General features: G+C 43.2%; 1 long non-coding RNA gene across 3 annotated transcripts; it reads right to left on the bottom strand.

The window, feature by feature from the left end:
* Positions 1-360: 360 nt before the first annotated feature.
* Positions 361-17,007, bottom strand: LOC149358438 (uncharacterized). Of its 3 annotated transcripts, XR_016288675.1 has the most exons (4): positions 16,669-17,007; positions 4,410-4,652; positions 1,907-1,979; positions 361-476 (listed from the first exon to the last, which is right to left on the bottom strand). It is a non-coding gene; the product is annotated as an uncharacterized LOC149358438 (long non-coding RNA). The 3 variants fall into 3 exon arrangements; XR_016288676.1 differs by lacking the exon at positions 4,410-4,652; XR_016288674.1 differs by lacking the exon at positions 16,669-17,007 and having other exon boundaries at positions 4,410-6,106.
* Between the last annotated feature and the right edge of the window lie 419 nt (positions 17,008-17,426).

The following is a 17,426-nucleotide window of genomic DNA, read 5'->3' on the forward strand; positions in this document are numbered from 1 at the left end:
TGTTTCTTAGGAAGGCCATACATATCATGCAAAACCAGGTGGTGTTTTTTGGATACTGTATGGTTATACAGGCGTGCCTCGTTAATTATGGTACATTGGTCCTCCATCAAAACTGTCCATAACAAATTGGGAAGAAAAATAAAACAAACACACATTTATTCAGATATATACACTAAGATTACAGTATGTTTTTCTGCATAACAGCAAGCAGTGAATTCCAAATTATAATCTTGGAAACTTGAACATTTTCCTGGTCACAAAAATTGCACTGCAGTGCGAAATGCCTCCCAGGCCTTGAGAGACATGTCAGGATTAGCACTGGGTGTCCGATTCTGCGTTTGCTGTTGTAATCACAATAGCCCTGTAGATGACTTGTTGTTCACCACTTCCTGGGTCTACTGCATCAGCTGCAGGCATTCCTGAAGACTTGCAAGGAGGATGTCATTGATGCGCACATTCATTTGCCTGTGACCTTCCTGCAAAGAATGCGATTTCTTGGCTGCTCTGTGACAACGATGGTGAGCCAATGTATAGGTGGGCTTTGTTGGCTTTGCGGAATCCTTCTAGGTTTGTGTGTGCATTTGCACCTTTTGTACTGGAGTCATAGATTCCCTGGTACACCTATTTGTTTGCATATGGTTCTCTGTTCATGACAGCACCATTTGCATGTTCCTTGACCAAATCCCAATTCTGATGTTGCTCCACAATGACAGACACTGCACTGCTGAGTTGAGCCGTTCCCCAGTCCAGCAGTATCGATGCTAGAGTGTGTGTCAAAGCTGAGGTCAAGCGTGGGACCTGTCTAACTCCCAAAGTTTAATTTCAGTTTCATCCCTCATTGGTTGGACTAAAATTGTTCCTGCTGCTTATACCTATAAATTTAGAGCTTCGAACTGCTGTTAAGCTGAGTTCTTCTGCGCTTAACTGCAGTCATATCTCAATACCAAACATTGCTTAATTTGCAACGCAGGTTGGCGCAACAAAGGTTGAGGAAGCTTCCATTCTTTTCTTACAATGTTTAAACGTTTATGGAGATGGCCATTTGAACATTTATCTTCACATCCTGCAGCCTCAGGTGAAACTGTGGCATGAGGAGATGAAAGAAAAAATATACCTCAGTGTGCCCTTCTAAACACCTGCCCAATGACAGCAGAATCTAATATACAATGAATATTGTGCAGTGAAGATTTTTTCCCTTCCATGTATCTTTGAACATTTTTTTTTCCAGAAGTGGTTGCCCCCGTCATCCAACAAAGTACTGCAGCTTGTGCTATGCACGAAAAAACCACTGACATTATTTCGCTGTCTGATTTTCTTCAAGCTATGCAACAGCTAAGGTGCCCTGGAGACTATATCAGTGAAGCCTTCAGCAACATTGGCCAAAATGTAGTTAAGGTACTGTGCTTCTGCTAAGTGTGCATTGTTTGAGGACCTGATGCCAACATGGTGTGAACATGACATTCAAGAGCTGTCTTCACGATAGCTGTCTTGACAAGTTTACGGTGGAATGAATTGTACAGAAGCAGTCCTTTATTAAGGCACTGTCTCCTCATTGCTCATCAGAGCAACCAAACTGCCATATATATAGCCAAGAGAAAATCGGACAGTGATGCAATGTCAAAGTGATTGTTTTCTGTGCCAGACGAGCTGCAATCGTTATGCCAGATGACTAGGCCAGCCATTTCTTGCATGAAAAGAATGTGAAAAAACAAACAAACATAATATCAGATTTGTTCAGTGCGCAGGATTCACTGTACATTGGATCCCGCTGTCTTAGGTACGGTTTCTTCAACGGCAGACTGGGGTACATTAAAATGACTGTTTTCATGAGCATTGCAAAAATGTCAAAGTCACAGAATGGTGGTTTCCTCAACTTTCGTTGCAGAGTATGCAGATGCCAACATACCTTTGACATATTGTCACGGGAAGAAGCATTTCTGATAAACCGAGAAATTGTCTGAGCAGAAATAATTCCTAGTCTGAAAAGAAAAAAATGCACGTCTACTCCATCCGACATTTTACTGCAAAAACCTGCAGTCATGATGATGCTTATGCATTCACAGTGCCAGCACTCTTTACTGCACAAGTCTGTGCAAGAGTGCGAACAGTAAATGGCAAGCAGCAGCAGCAGTGTGTCATCCTTTCCTCTGTCTTCATTGTCTGTGTACTTAACCAAAAATAAAAATTACTAGTACTGATGCTGCGAGACCAGACCCCTTCTCAACGAACAAGACATTTCCTACAATGTACTTCGCACCAAGGCACTGCGAGTTCTCTGTTCGAAACACAAGTTAAGGAACTGGACAACTCTTCTGCACAGTGCGGATGTTAAACAAGTGATGTATTCCTTCCAGTCCTCATAAACTGGCAGTCAAACCACACTCTCAGTCACATGCAGCGCCACACTGATTTAGATGTTAGCATACACACGAAAACAGCGCGAACTTCACGAAGGACGCAGAAAGGGGAGACGAGACACATGTTAGTTTCCTGTACACTAACATAAGAAGCGTTCCATCTGAAAATAAGGCTCTTTCTTCACTAATTGATTCATGCAGTTTGTCTATCATCGCAATTACCGAGACCTGGTTAAATGACATGGTTCCTGACAATTGCATTTTCCTCTGCGACTCCGAATTTAACATACTTCATTGTGACCGCGTAAGCCGTAGGGGTGTACTTCTTGCCATTACAAAAAGAAGTCACTGCTGTGCTTATTGAGGTCATGTCATGCCTCGAGCCAGTGTGGGTTCGTGTGAAATGTGACTCTACGGATGTCATTATTGGTGTTTACTACCCTTCTGACATGAACATTTAATCTTATGTGAATTCTGTAAAATGTTAAGGGAAGTTACTGTTCAATTTCCTAATTCAGGCTTACTATTGATAGGTGATTTTAACTTTCCAGCAATTGGTTGGTCCTCACTAACAGCTCCAGCTAATGATCCTGAAGCTCAGACTTTCCTCCAGTCTTGCCTTGTTTTTTTATTGCAACAACATATTTCTGAACCCACGCGTCGTTATACCACAGTTCTTGATCTTATCCTAACCAGTAAACCTTTGTTCCAATATTACGCTTTTAGAAGGCCTTACTAATTGTTCCATAATCACGGGAAATCTCAATTTCGAGCCCCACAAAAAAGCAACTCGCAACAAACAAATCAAGTGCTACAACCGAGCAAACTTCGCCAAAATAAATGCTGAGTTGACAGTTTTTTCTGAGCACTTTCTTCTCAATTTTTGAACACGTTCAGTGGAGGTCAACTGGAACCTGTTCAGTAATAAACATGCTGCTCTTATTGACAGATTCATGCACTAACACTGCGCATTGGTATAATCGGCACTTACTTCGCCTAAACAAAAACAAAGAAAGCCTTTACAGACAGGCTGACAAAAACAGGCATTGAAACGCTACAAAGCATGTGATAAGAATTATCAGTTCATGACTAATTTGCTCACTAAAATGGTGTCATTTGCATGGCGTCAATTTTGAGAAGGAAGCATTCGAGTATTTTTTATTTACTTACACATACTGCTGTCTCTTCTGTTAGAGGCATAACAGGGATGGGTTACACAGCATTTGATTACAGCAATGTCAAAGAAATGGTATGGCAGTTCTCTTTGAAACTGATTATTCGGCAATGCACACAGAGAACCATCCAAGTTATTCCATAATTTAACATTCTGTGGACCATGATATGCCAGCGTGAGCCATTTTTGCAAGCCACCCAAGAGAAACACATTAGGTAAAAAATGGTGAGGCATAGTAGTGATATCATTGTTAAACAGTGCGGAAAGAGGGGACACATGAAAGGAAGACAAGCAACACAACTGCTGAAGAAAATGGATCATTACCAACTCGCCCAAACAGAATTAGTGCTGCTATGTTCACTTTGTTTCAAGAACTGGTGAGCGGTTTTGGCAGCTTTGCCTTGTACCATTCTTTTTAGTTTTCATTTACCCACTGCAGTACATTTTTCACATTCACACTGCTCTGATGTAATAACCACCAGCCCTTCTGACATGTATGATCTTGACAAAACCCAACGAAATTTGGGTGCGCAGAAAAACCCATATACATGCGCCATAACCCATAGCAACATTTGCAAGGCAATCATGAGAGAACATGCACGCTCCATTCACTGGTGTAATGCCAGGAAACTGGTACACAAGGCACAGCAATGAAGTTTTTCCTATACAGCCACATTCCGCAAACTTTTGAGGCTGACAAAATAGAAGATAGCAGTGCAGCACAAGGTCATGACTGTGACTCAAGATTTCTGGATGATAAAATAAAAGTAAATGATAAAATAAAAGTGACCATAAGGTACCTCAACCGCTGTTTTCTCATAAATTAGTACAGTACCAAAGAAGGCCGTGTAGGCAGCTGCGCAGCACGGAGAGCTCACCTGAACTGGTTCCAACGTGTCATACTTGAACACTGCAGGATGACTTTTTGTTTACGCTTAAAAATGCACTTAGTGTTACAACTGCACAATAAACTGAAGCTGGAACGTACACGACCGCAACAAAAACACGAACAGCACGAACAGCACCAATCCAGCCACAGATATAAACAACCCGCGGCACGCAGAGAATGATGCTGATGTCGATAGGCAGGCCGTCCCAGGCAGATGGCGCTGCTGCGCCACCTACGAAATGCAATTTTTTTTTGCAACTGATGCGAAATGCGCTGGAAGCATGGCTCAAAATTCGTAAGAAACGACACCACAATAGCACTATAAAAATAATGAGAGCTGACAGCAAAAATAACGAAAGAATAGATTTTACACAAAACTGCCCACCATGAAATCAAAACCGAAACTCGGCAAGCGACTTTGTTTTTTTTTTTTTTGCCATTGAAACGCTGTTATTCCTGAAAGCGGCACAATTATTTTTTCTGTATGAGTCGCGTCTGCGTCACGGCAGCGGCAATTCTGCCAGGCATGAGTAATATTTCAAGCAGAACTTTAGAAGCTGTATATGTATATCGGAGGTCTAGAAATGCTGTCTCTTACTGGTTGGTGACATTTGTCGTCATCTTGCCGCGCCTCAATAGAGCTTATCAACATTATGTTAGATTTTAATTTCTTTCAGGTGATTAACCAACCCACTCGCGGTTCAAACATTTTAGATTTAGCTTTCTGCAATGCGCCCGAAACGATTAACGAAGTGTTACTCCTTGACGGTTTTAGTGACCATAAGCTCATTCATCTGCGACTTAATGTCCCATTAGCGTTTCAAGGTCTTACATCCACGAAAATTCGCGATTACAGTAGAGCTAATTATAGAGATATGAATATTGCACTTAATGATTTTTTTATTCAAACGTTCTTGCCCTCATTTGCAGACAGGTCCGTCGATCAGAACTGGGTACTTTATAAGATCATGAAGATCATGATGTCCAATCTAGTTTACAAATATGTTCCCTTGGTTTCAATTTCAAACGACAAATCTAATACATGGTTCAATAGATCTCTCCGCCGTCATCGAAACAAAAAAAAGCGTTTGTACAGAAAAGCTCGGTTGGTATATCTACATCGGATGCTTGGAAAAAATACGATTGTCTGAAATCTCACTGTTCGGCCCTCCGGGCATCAAAGAAAAAATATTTTTCTCATGACCTACCCGCCCTCCTAAAATCTAATCCCAAAAAGCTCTGGCGTGTGATATCTCCCGACAGTACTAGCAACCAATTTTCATTGTACAGCGACGATCACGTGCAGCTTTCGGAGAGTGAATGTCCCCAAGCATTTAACAGATATTTTGCGTCAGTGTTCACTCGGGAAGATCATTCCAACATATACATTGTTCCTGATCGTGATTACCAATATATGGCCCCTATTACCATTACCGCTGAAGGTATCGCTCGTCTTATTGCAAATCTTAAGGTTTCCTCATCAGCTGGTGTTGACAACATAAATTCTAAAATATTGAAAAACACTGTATCAATCTCCAGTGAAATTCTATGCCTCATCTATCAGCAATCATTATCATCTGGTTTACTTCCTACAGATTGGAAAATTGCTAAGATCATTCCAGTGTTCAAAAGTGGAAACAGAAATTCACCAGAAAACTACCACCCCATTTCGCTAACCTGCATTTGCTGTGACTTACTCGAGCATGTTGTCGCATCCCACATTTACTGCCATCTGGAACTTAATTCTTTCTTTTTTCCTAATCAGCACGGCTTCCGGAAAGGTTTTTCTTGTGACACCCAACTGCTAGAATTTACAACTGACTTGGATTTCAACATGGATGCTAACCTTCAAAGTGACTGTATCTTTTTAGATTTTGCTAAAGCCTTCGACCGTGTTGCACATTCCCGCTTGTTCTCAAAATTGTTTGCTCTGTGCCTAGATTCTTTAACCCTGTCATGGCTACGTAACTTTCTTTCATTTCGCCAGCAGTTCACTACAGTAAACAATTTCACCTCCCCACTAAGTGATGTAGAGTCTGGCGTACCCCAAGGCAGTGTTCTTGGCCCCTTATTGTTTCTAATATACATTAACGACTTGGCCACAGACATACCTTCTTCTATACGACTCTTTGCTGACGACTGCATCATTTACCGGCCCATTAATTCTATGGATGATCACCTTGCTCTCCAAACTGACCTGAACTTAATTTCAAATTGGTGTAGTAAATGGCAAATGATGCTCAACTCATCTAAATGCAAGGTTATCTCTTTCACCCGCAAGCGTACTAATTCTAATTTCTCGTACTCCATTGAAGGTACTGTAGTGTCTCGGGCATCATCTTATAAGTATTTAGGTATTCACCTCACGGATAATCTTTTATGGGCCACGCACATTCAATCCATCTGTGCCAAAGCTTCAAGATCACTTGGGTACCTGCGGCGGAACTTGCGAAACACCCCTAATAACGTGAGAAAAGTCGCTTACTTAACAATCGTGCGTCCTAAACTAGAATTTTCTTCACCTACGTGGTCTCCTTATCAAAATTACCTAATCAACATGCTTGAACCCGTACAAAATAGAGCCGCTCGTTTCATCACACAAAAGTACCACCCCCGTCCAGCATCACTAAGATCAAACTTGATATCTCCCTCGAACCATTACATATTCGCCTTTCCATCGCTCTTTTATGCTTACTTCATAAATATCGTCACAGCACCAGGCCATCTCCCTTGCCCCTCGAAGAGCCTTCACGCATTTCACACCGCCTACATAATCAGTACAGCATTAAACGCATTTACGGAAGAACCGTAGCCTTCAATTCATCTGCACTTCCACGTGCCATTATTCTTTGGAATGATCTTCCCAACTGTATCGCATCTATCGGCAACCACCAATCATTTCAAGACAAGCTGCACAAACATTTTCTTTAACGACATTGTGTCTTGTTTCAGGTTGTTCTGTGTCCTTGGTTCCCTTTTCTTCTCGTTGGTATAGTATTAAGTTTTGGTTTCTTGTGCAATTTTAACCATTAGTATATTTTTTATGGCTACTGCTTTTTCTTTCGATGCGGTGATGTATGTCTTGTAGTTACATTTTGCCCTGTATATTTATAATTTTGTTTACTTTTTGCCTTGTATCACGCGTTGTTTTTAACTCATTGTTCCTATTTGCTTAATCTATTGTTTTTGCCCCCTTACTCAATGCCCTTCTGGGCCCTGTAAGGTATTTTGAATAAATAAATAAATAAATAAACAGGATTGATTTCGGTTCCTCAGCGTGCACTGCATCGGACAGTACACGGGCCTCTAGCATTAACGCCTCCATCGAAATACGACAGCTGCCGGGGTCGAACCCGCGTCTTTCGGGTCAGACGCCGAACACAATAACCACAGCAGTGGCTGAATGGATGTGCTAGCATTCATGGAGGTTCACGGAATATGTGGCGAAGCTATTAATTTAGCAGTCTCAATCCCTTTTCTCAAGGCGTCGTATTGCGTTTCACAAGGACGGGTAAAGAATGCAGGCCAAGATAAGCCACGTGTACAAGAATGCAGCAGTGCCGCACCGTATATTTCGCGGACGCGACACGCCACTGTTCACATATGTACTATCGGGGACAAAAGTTTGCTGGACGAGAGTTCTTGGAAAAACGTCCATTGTAGCTCCACCTCGCTAGTCAGTCGCCTTTTGCCGCTCCTTGCGAAAAGTGACGCCCCCACTTTCTGGATTCTCGTTGTGCACCGCAAGCGCGCAGGCTACTGCGCCATTAGCGACGTGCACAGCTCGCATCGTTATTCAGGAGTTCCTCTACATGATTGAATTCATCATTCTGCCAAACTGTTCTCATGAAATCATCTTGGGTTTGGACTTCCTATCGCGCCAAAACGCAGTCATCGATGGTGCTCGGGCTGAACTCGAGTTCTTTTTGCTGTCAGCGGTTCTTTGTCGCCCGATGCCCCTTCTGCTGCTCCTGCCAAAGCCGTCACTGCTGAAGACACTCAACTGCCTCCCTGTTCTTCTGTTCTTGTGCCCATCGCTTCTGACTTTGTTCGTGACGGCAACATACTTTTTACACCATCGCCTCTTTCTGTGCCACAAGTACATGCCCATACCTTACGCCGTCTTCACCCTGTCAGCTGGCCTTAGCGCATTGTTCATGCCCAGTCTGTTTACATATGCTTCCGTTGTGTGTCGCGGTGAGTGCCTTGGTACCGTCCAGATCATTGATTTCATTCTCTATTGCGATGAGACTGACGCTTCGCTGTCCCTCGACGTAGATGCCCTCCACACTTCGCTCGACACTTCACCTCCAGACGTTTTCCTTCCCTCCATCAACGCCTCTCTCCCTGCACCTCAACGCACTCAACTTCTCGCACTGCTTCATCACTTTCGTTCCTCCTTCAATTTACACCAACCCACTTTGACCTGCACGTTGACTGTCGCCCACCACATCGACACCAGTGACCATGCCCCTCTGCGTCAGCACCCATACTGTGTCTCCGCCAGTGAGCGCTAAGTTATTCAACAACAAGTTGACACCATGCTTCAGAGCGGCGTGATTCAGGCCTCACACAGTCCCTGGGCCTCACCCGTGGTACTCGAGAAGAAGAAAGATGGCTCTATTCGCTTCTGCATTGATTACTGCCACCTGAATCACGCAAAAGGATGTTTACCCTCTTCCCCGCATTGATGATGCTCTGGACTGCTTTCAAGGAGCGGAACTTTTCTCTTCTCTCGATATATGCTCTGGCTACTGGCAGGTCACCATGGCAGCCAACGATCGCCCTAAAACCGCATTTGTGACCCCTGATGGCCTGTATGAATTTAATGTCATGCCTTTTGGCCTCTGTAATGCTCCAGCTAATTTTGAGCGCATGATGGACACCATTCTGTGCGGCCTGAAGTGGAAGTTGTGCCTCCGTTATCTCGACGACATCGTGATCTTTTCGCCCGACTTTGCGACTCATCAGTCCTGGCTGAAGCACGTCTTAACCTGCCTTACGGATGCCGGCCTTCAGCTGAACTTAAAGAAGTGTCGATTTGCTGCTCGTGAACTGAAAATTTTAGGCCACGCTGTGTGTCAAAAGGGGGCGTCTGCCCCGACCCCGCCAAACTTCATGCTGTGACTGCATTTCCAAAACCTACTTGCATTAAGGAACTGCGCAGCTTCCTAGGCCTCTGTTCCTATTTTAGTTGCAACTTTGTGGCCATTGTTGCCCCTTTAACTCAGCTTCTCGGCAGCAACGTGGATTTTTTCGAGTTGGTCGCCTTCCTGTGACAACGCCTACAACACCTTGCGAAGTCTCCTCATGGCACCACCCATCTTGCATCACTTCGACCCGCAAAGCTCCAACCACACACGGACGCCAGTGGCATTGGCCTCAGGGCTGTGCTCACCCAACGCAAGTCTGGCTTCGAACAATGTGTCATTGCGTACGCCAGTCGCACCATCATGAAAGCCGGCCATTGCCAGGGCCCTTGGCAAGTTTAGACTTTATCTCTATGGGCGTCATTTTCACGTGATCACCAACCACCATGCCCTATGTTGGCTTTCTTCGCTCCGGCGGCCTTGCTCGATGGGCTTTCCGTCTACAAGAATAAAACATACGTGTCGTTTATTGGTCGGGCCGCAAGCACCAGGACACTGATGCCCTGTCCCGCTCCCGGCCGAGCTTGCCAGCCTCTCCGCCCTCCACTCCGCTGTGCCTTCACTCACCACCTGCGTCATGCCTCGTGAGCAGCGTAAAGATCAATGGATTGCCTCTCTTCTTGACTTTCTCTCCGCCCCATCTATGGCTCCAGCATCCCGCGCGTGAAAAAAATTGTAAATTGTACGGTTTAACATCCCAAAAGAACCCACTGGCTACAAGGGTCGTCTTAGTGGAGGGCTCCGGATTAATTTAAAGCATCTAAAGAAGACTGAAGAGACATACACTTAATGCAATGTGACCATGCTGCCTCGAGAACTTTTGCATAGGCTGTCAGAAGCAAAAGGCCAAGGGCTATCACCAACTATTTCCTGCACAGTGTCTCATGGTGTCAGAAGCTTCACACCATTTAGATAAAGAGAGCTAATTGATCAACAACTCAGAGCGAGACTAACACCGTTCTTGCTTTGGGTTGCTGATCAATTCGGCCTCACCATGGCATCTGCTAGGCACCCTGGTTAGCTTAAATGTAGAGTGACTGCCCAGGCAGGCAGTGGTCCCTGGCTCTATCGCCAGACTAAGACGGATTTCCCTTCAGCTGCAAAGGTTCTGAGAAAGCTGTTTAGCTTTGCTCTACAACCGTATAATTGCGATCAAGTACAAACTCATGAGTAATTACTGCCTAATTGAAATGTACTTCACCTTGGGTGTTTCCCTTAATGGACTACATTTTGAATGTGCACTCCAAGGGCATCTTCCATTCCCCAACATTCTCCTTGCCCCAAAACAGATAGCGATCTGAAACTCAAAACAAAACAAGAGGCTCCATGCTGACACTGTCAACAGGAATTTTCTATTCAGTCTTTGAGAATACATGCATCCTGTTGTAACGATACTTTTGATACAGCATTGTGTACACAGACTTAGGACACAAATCAATCACACTCTCACTTTACAGTTCTTCCATTCAGTGACTCACGATGAATGTTCATGTTTACTGTTTGGTTATGGGAGGGTTTCTGCTGTAGTGCTGGCTGCATTACCTACCCCTTTCCAATTTCCTATTTTTCTTTTGCCAAGGCTGTGAAGTCTGACTGCACCTGTTTCAATTAATAGGTACATTTAGCAGGCTAGTAGCTGCAGTCCACAGAGTGTTCGAAGTTACTTTCTTTGCAATGGAATAAAATGTAGCAGGAAGCTTTAGGATACCTGGATTCTTATGCTGCAAACCTGTTGGACCTAACATGGGCCTTCTGGCAGTTTCTAGGGGTCATCTTTCTGCATTTATGGAGTACACAGAAACTTAGGATAGATAATGCTTTGTGCAATATGCATGGAAGCAACTTCACATTTTTTCTGCTGTGGCTGCAATCCTAGCAGGATGACCTAGAGGATTAACTAACACATGCTGACATTTGAGTTTAGGTTCCCTCTTGGGCTTTCTAGAAAGTATATGCTTGCTGCACCAATCAAACATAATCTGATCTTGGGCCTCAAGATCACCTTGTAAGCATTCCCATCGAGCAACTCTGTCAGAACAGCCATTGGTAAAGCAGCCCAGTCAGTGTTTTTGTCCCTTGTGTGTTAAAACGCTTCAGTAAGTTTCCTCTTTGAGACAGTTCTGTGCATTTGTGAAAGGCAGGCTTGATTCTGCATTTTTAACTAAAACATACATATACATACATACATACATACATCTTTATTAACTCTCACAAGGTTACATTAGTAACAGAGGAGAGAGGACGCAAGGCAAAAAGCTGCGTTGGTGCAGCTTGAGGGCCACCCTGCGCCCTCTGCCGGCGGTATCGCCTGGCAGCTAATCACAACAGCAGTGCAAGAGCGCACTCGCAAGCACAAAAGAAAATACAGCCACAAAATATATACATTAACATTTGCATGATGTTATGCCTCTATTATCACTCGACATTATTTGACAAAAGAAACTGCTCAAAATATTTATGTACAGGAAACGCATTTATAATCAACCGAGATACAAATCAAGTAGAAAGAAGATACACAAAGCTATATGTATATGTTCTAATCATGACGTCAAAAATTATGCACATTGAAACAAAGGAATAAGTGTTATTAATTTATGCCGTGAAGTCTTTTCAAATATGATGTTGTTCTTGTGCACAATATTGAGGTAATGTGGTAGACTGTATGTCGGTGACTGCTTACCGTATGTAGTGCGGCAGGAAGGTACGGACCATAACATTTTGTTCCGTGTGTTATAAGATGGAATCGAACGAATGAGGTTGAAACTTGATAAGAGGAAATCATTCTTAGTTGAAACAGCATTTTTATACATAGAGATTAACTTGAATGGGAATAACTCAGAGATTTTCATTATACTGAACCTTACAAAGTAGGAACCTGTATGAGTACACCACAGCACATTAGCTATTAATCTAATTGCTCGTTTTTGCGCCATTAGAATTTTCATTTGCTTTTGCTTGGTTGTTGTCCCCCAGACCATGAGACAATAAGTTATATGTGGCAATATTAATGCATTGTAAATTAATACTTTAACTCTAGGCGGAAGTGTATGCCTCTGGCGGCATAGGATGCCATTAATCTTGTTTATTTTAGCGCAGATATTCTCAGTATGTTTATCCCAATTAAGTGATTCGGTCCAAACAACACCAAGGCATTTCACAGCTGGCACGACATCAATTTTTTTGTTTGCTAACCAAAGGTCAAAATTTGCACGCACCATTCTGTTTTTAGCTCAGAATGTTATTGCTTTGGTCTTCGTGATGTTTACCCTTAGGTAGTTCTTAAAGGACCCCTGACGCAGGAATTCTAAGAACTTATTGACGTGTTCTAGCAGGTCTGTTTCTGTGTTACCTGAAGAAAGCATTTTGAGGTCGTCTGCATACGCTATTATGTTGAGAGGAAGGGGAGCAGAAAATATATCATTAATGTAAATATTAAATAATAGGGGGCCCAGAATGCTGCCTTGTGGTACAACAGAGAGGATAGCTTGCAAGGTTGATTTGTTTACGATATTTCAGATATGATTCAATTAAAGATAAGCTGTTACCTCTAATTCCATAGTTATTGAGTTTATGTACCAGTAAAGCATGATTAAGCAGGTCAAATGCTTTGGAAAAATCAACAAATATTCCTAGTACAAGGAGCTTTTCCTCAAACGCATTTATTATTATTTCTTTTTGCTTAATTAGTGCCGTTTCCGTGGACCTTTGTTTTCTGAAATCAAACTGACTGTCTGATAGAATTGAATGTTTGGCTAGAAAAGTATTGATTCTCACATAAATAATCTTTTCCAGACCTTTGGATAATATCGGAAGAATGGAAATAGGCCTGTAGTTAGCCATATCTGAGGTAGCACCACCTTTGTGAATGACAGCCACTTTTGCTACCTGCATTTCTTTTGGAAACACACCAGATTCTATAGCTAGATTATAGATATGCATTAGTATTGGAGCTAGTATGTCAACTACAAATTTGAAGGGTTTGATCTGAAAGCCATCTTTATCTTCAGCTCTGCTATTTCTTAGATTTCTAAACACTGTCACTGTTTCACCTTCATCAGTGGGATACATGAACAGGGATTCAGGAATGCATGGTGTATTATACGCGTAACCCACAGGTGTGTCAGAGGGACAGCATAATGTTTTGGTTATGTTAACAAAGTAATTATTACATTCATTACACAGTTCCTCCCCACCTCTTGGTATACCATCTTTCACTATTGTCGTAATAGTTGTTTTTGAGGTGCGATTTAGTAATTTGTTCAGTTGGTCCCACTGGTTGTGAACACTTCTATTGGACCCCACTGAAAATGCATTACTAAAATAGCTTAGCTTAGCAGTTCGCAATTCTCTATTCAGCTGGTTTCGGTATTTCTTATATTTCTCAAGCTTGGAAGGCTCCCGTGATTTCATAAATTGCGCAAACATTTTCTCTTTGGTCCTTATTTTGCGCAGCAGTTCTTGCGTAACCCACGGCTTCTTTGGATTGCGTTTGCGCGGACGGACTAGTGGAAAACATTTATCATAGACAGTTTTAACTTTGAACAAAAAAGCATTATATGCGTCATTCACGTCTTTTAAAGACAGCACATCGTCCCAACTAGTTTCATATAACATCGAACGAAAACGGACAAGTGTGCTGCATGCAGAGCTGCTACAACTAACATATCCAAATTTTCTTTTTTTTCCCCGCACCATTACCGAGTGGAATCAGCTACCACCATCATCATTGAATTGCTTTTGTTTCATGACTTGACTTGTACAAATTTGTTTTGTGCTTATTGTGCCCCTCCTGCCAGGGCCCTTCACTGGAACTGCAGTATGCTCTAAACAAATAAATAAATAAATTGCAGAGAAAGTGTTTCAAAAATGCAATGCTTCTGTCCTGGCACGAGTTTATTCTCTAGGCAAGCTTGAGATAAACTACGGTTCAGTGCTGACTTAGGAACCCTTATGCAAAGTTAGCAGTAAGTGTACCAAAAGTACAAGGCATTTAATTCCCCGGAGTAATTGGAATATGTGAGAGATATTGGTGAGGACAACAGCCCTATACCTGGCTTGAAAAATGATGATATTTCGTTTTTATTCATTATTCATTTTGTTCATTTATGTTTTATTAATTTGTGTCTGGAACTCACTACTAACAATCATCAAATCATCGAGTACAGAAGCATCATTCCATAAAAACTTGAAAGTGTGTACTTTTTAAATACCTTCATTTGCCATGCCAATGAACCCTGTGTTTATTGTGTACGGCTTTTATTGCTTGAGTGCTTTTATATAGTATTGTGTTCTTTTTTTGCGGTGCTCCTTAATACGTTTGTAAAATTGAGCATGCTTAATAAAATGTTTTGTTATGATTGTTTATTCCCACTGCACCTTTTTCCGGTATGCAGTTACTATCTACCATATTTTATCATGCGTCATATACGAGGTGCCCCAGCTAAAAGTATCCAAGCTTTTAAAAAACACAGAATGTCCTAGCTGCGTGAGACCAACTGAGGGTAGTTCAGAGTCATGTGACCTAGTCATACCTCAGCACCATGGGGGGTGTCTCAATAACATTCGCACTCACAGCCACTCACCCTCACATCCACTCACTCGTACTCACATTCATGTGCACTCACACTCGTAACCAATCACTCGCATTCACACTCATGTCAACTCACACTCGTAACCACTCGCATTCTCAACCACTCACTCACACTCGTACTCATGTCTACTCACGCTCTTAACCACTCGCACTCACAACTTACTCTCACACTCATGACCACTTGCATTCACAACGATCACTCACTAGCAATCACAACTTCTCACTCACACTCACGTCCACTCATTCGCACTCACACCCATCACCACCCACACTCACTCGCACTCGCGTCCACTCACACGCACGACCACTCACTCACATGTGAGCTGATATGAGTGCACTCAAGAGTGAGTGTGCCGACCTATGGACCTAGTCTGCAGTTTTTTTTTCGTGCTTCAAAGTTAATTAATTAGTTCAGCATAATTAGCTAACTTTTTCATTATTGAATTGAGGAACAAAGTGTCAATGTAGAAGTTGTAAATTGTCTAAAAAAATCGCTAGCAGCGCTGTTTCCATCAAGGTACAATTTACACCAAAAGAGTCATTATGCATTGGAGAAAAGGAGCAAGCACATATGCCAAGCATGGAAAGCTGGTCTCTAGATGAGAGACGCTTGCACTTTCAGATCATCTATGCTTAGGAACTACCAACAAAATCACAGATTGCAGAAAATATGTGGCTGCCACATCCATCTATTACACACAGAGCAGTGGGTGCAATATTACTAACGCCTACTGTTTGCACTCGGAACCGTTTGTTTGTTGTTTTATGGGGTTTAACGTCCCAAAGCGACTAAGGCTATGAGAGACGGCGTAGTGGAGGGCTCCGGAAATTTCGACCACCTGGGGTTCTTTAACGTGCACTGACATCGCACAGTACACGGGCCTCTAGAATTTCTCCCCCAAAGAAATTCTAGCCGCCGCGGCCGGGATCGAACCCGCGTCTTTCGGGACAGCAGCCGAGCACCATAACCGCTGAGCCACCGCGGCGGCTCGGAACCGTTTAACACTAGTACTTTGTGTGGACGTATCATCATTCCTGTGTCCAATATAAGATAAGACAACAGGTATATGCCATCATGAAACTGTTTGCAACAATGTCTAAAGGAAATGATCTTACAGCCCAATGCACTCTTCTAGGTTACCTGACTCCAGCTCCCTTATTTCAGTTTTGCGACAACGTCATCCGTAACTGCAGCTTTCATGAGAGGTGTGAGATAGATATGAGTTTGACGATTCAGCAATTTGAAAAAATTGTGCCACAACCTAAGACGAAGAATGGGCACAATGAGTACGGGCTGTCACGACCATTTTTGCAGTAAACCACGAAAATATACGCTCAAAACCTACATCATACAAAAACCACTCCGCCGTGGACTTTACACGAAACCCGCTAAGAGAAAAGACTCAAAAAAGCGACAGTTACACAGTCAAATCACCGACAATCAAAACAAGTGCCACCAATGCTGGCTTGAAAGGCCAGGAATCTCACTCTACCGCTGAACCACTCACCGATAATTTTCGCACATATGCAGGCCAGGCAAACGTTGCTACAATACACTTGGGCCAGGAAAGACGCGGCGCTGCATTTCTGCATTCACTAGAGAGCCTACATGTAAAAAGACGGTGGCGCGCAACATGTAGGCTCCCTAGCATTCACCCAGCGGGGCGTCTGTTTGGGCGTCATGGCAACAGCAGACAACACCTTGGCAACATTGCATTTGTCGGGAACGGGCGTGAGCAACACTGAACTTGGCTGCAGCGTCTGTTTTGGCAACATTGCACTTGTCGGGAACGGGCGTGGCCAACATTGGGCTTGTCTGTAGCGGCTAGCAAACGGAAACACGCCCCCGGGGCACCAACGGGCCCCCCCCCTGCAAAAAATTCTGCGGACGCCCTTGAATAAAACACACCTTTTGTGCAATCGGCCCCTCCACCTAGTGTCTCGTCTGATTCTGGTCAGTCGTCTGATAATGGCTGTGAGTGAAGACGGCTTGGTTACCATCGTCGCTGGATCTCTGCTCACTTCTTCACGGGTGCCTGCCCCGGTACAAGATATCGGCTTGTCGCCGTTTTCCGCTACAGTGCCCTACATAATTCAGTTGCTTCTGTGAAGCCTCCAGTGCTCTAACCATACCTGACTTTCCTTTGTTAGTGTCGCCACGCCGTTACAGCCCGCTTAGGCCTAATTCTCACAGGCTTTTTCAGTATGGTTTTCGCAATGTGTTGCAGCAGATTATGTGTTGCATGAACATGGAACTGTGATAGAA

This window comes from Amblyomma mixtum, chromosome 2 (genome assembly GCF_055824585.1).
Source record: "Amblyomma mixtum isolate Tamu chromosome 2, ASM5582458v1, whole genome shotgun sequence".
Classification (NCBI taxonomy): Eukaryota; Metazoa; Arthropoda; class Arachnida; order Ixodida; family Ixodidae; genus Amblyomma; species Amblyomma mixtum.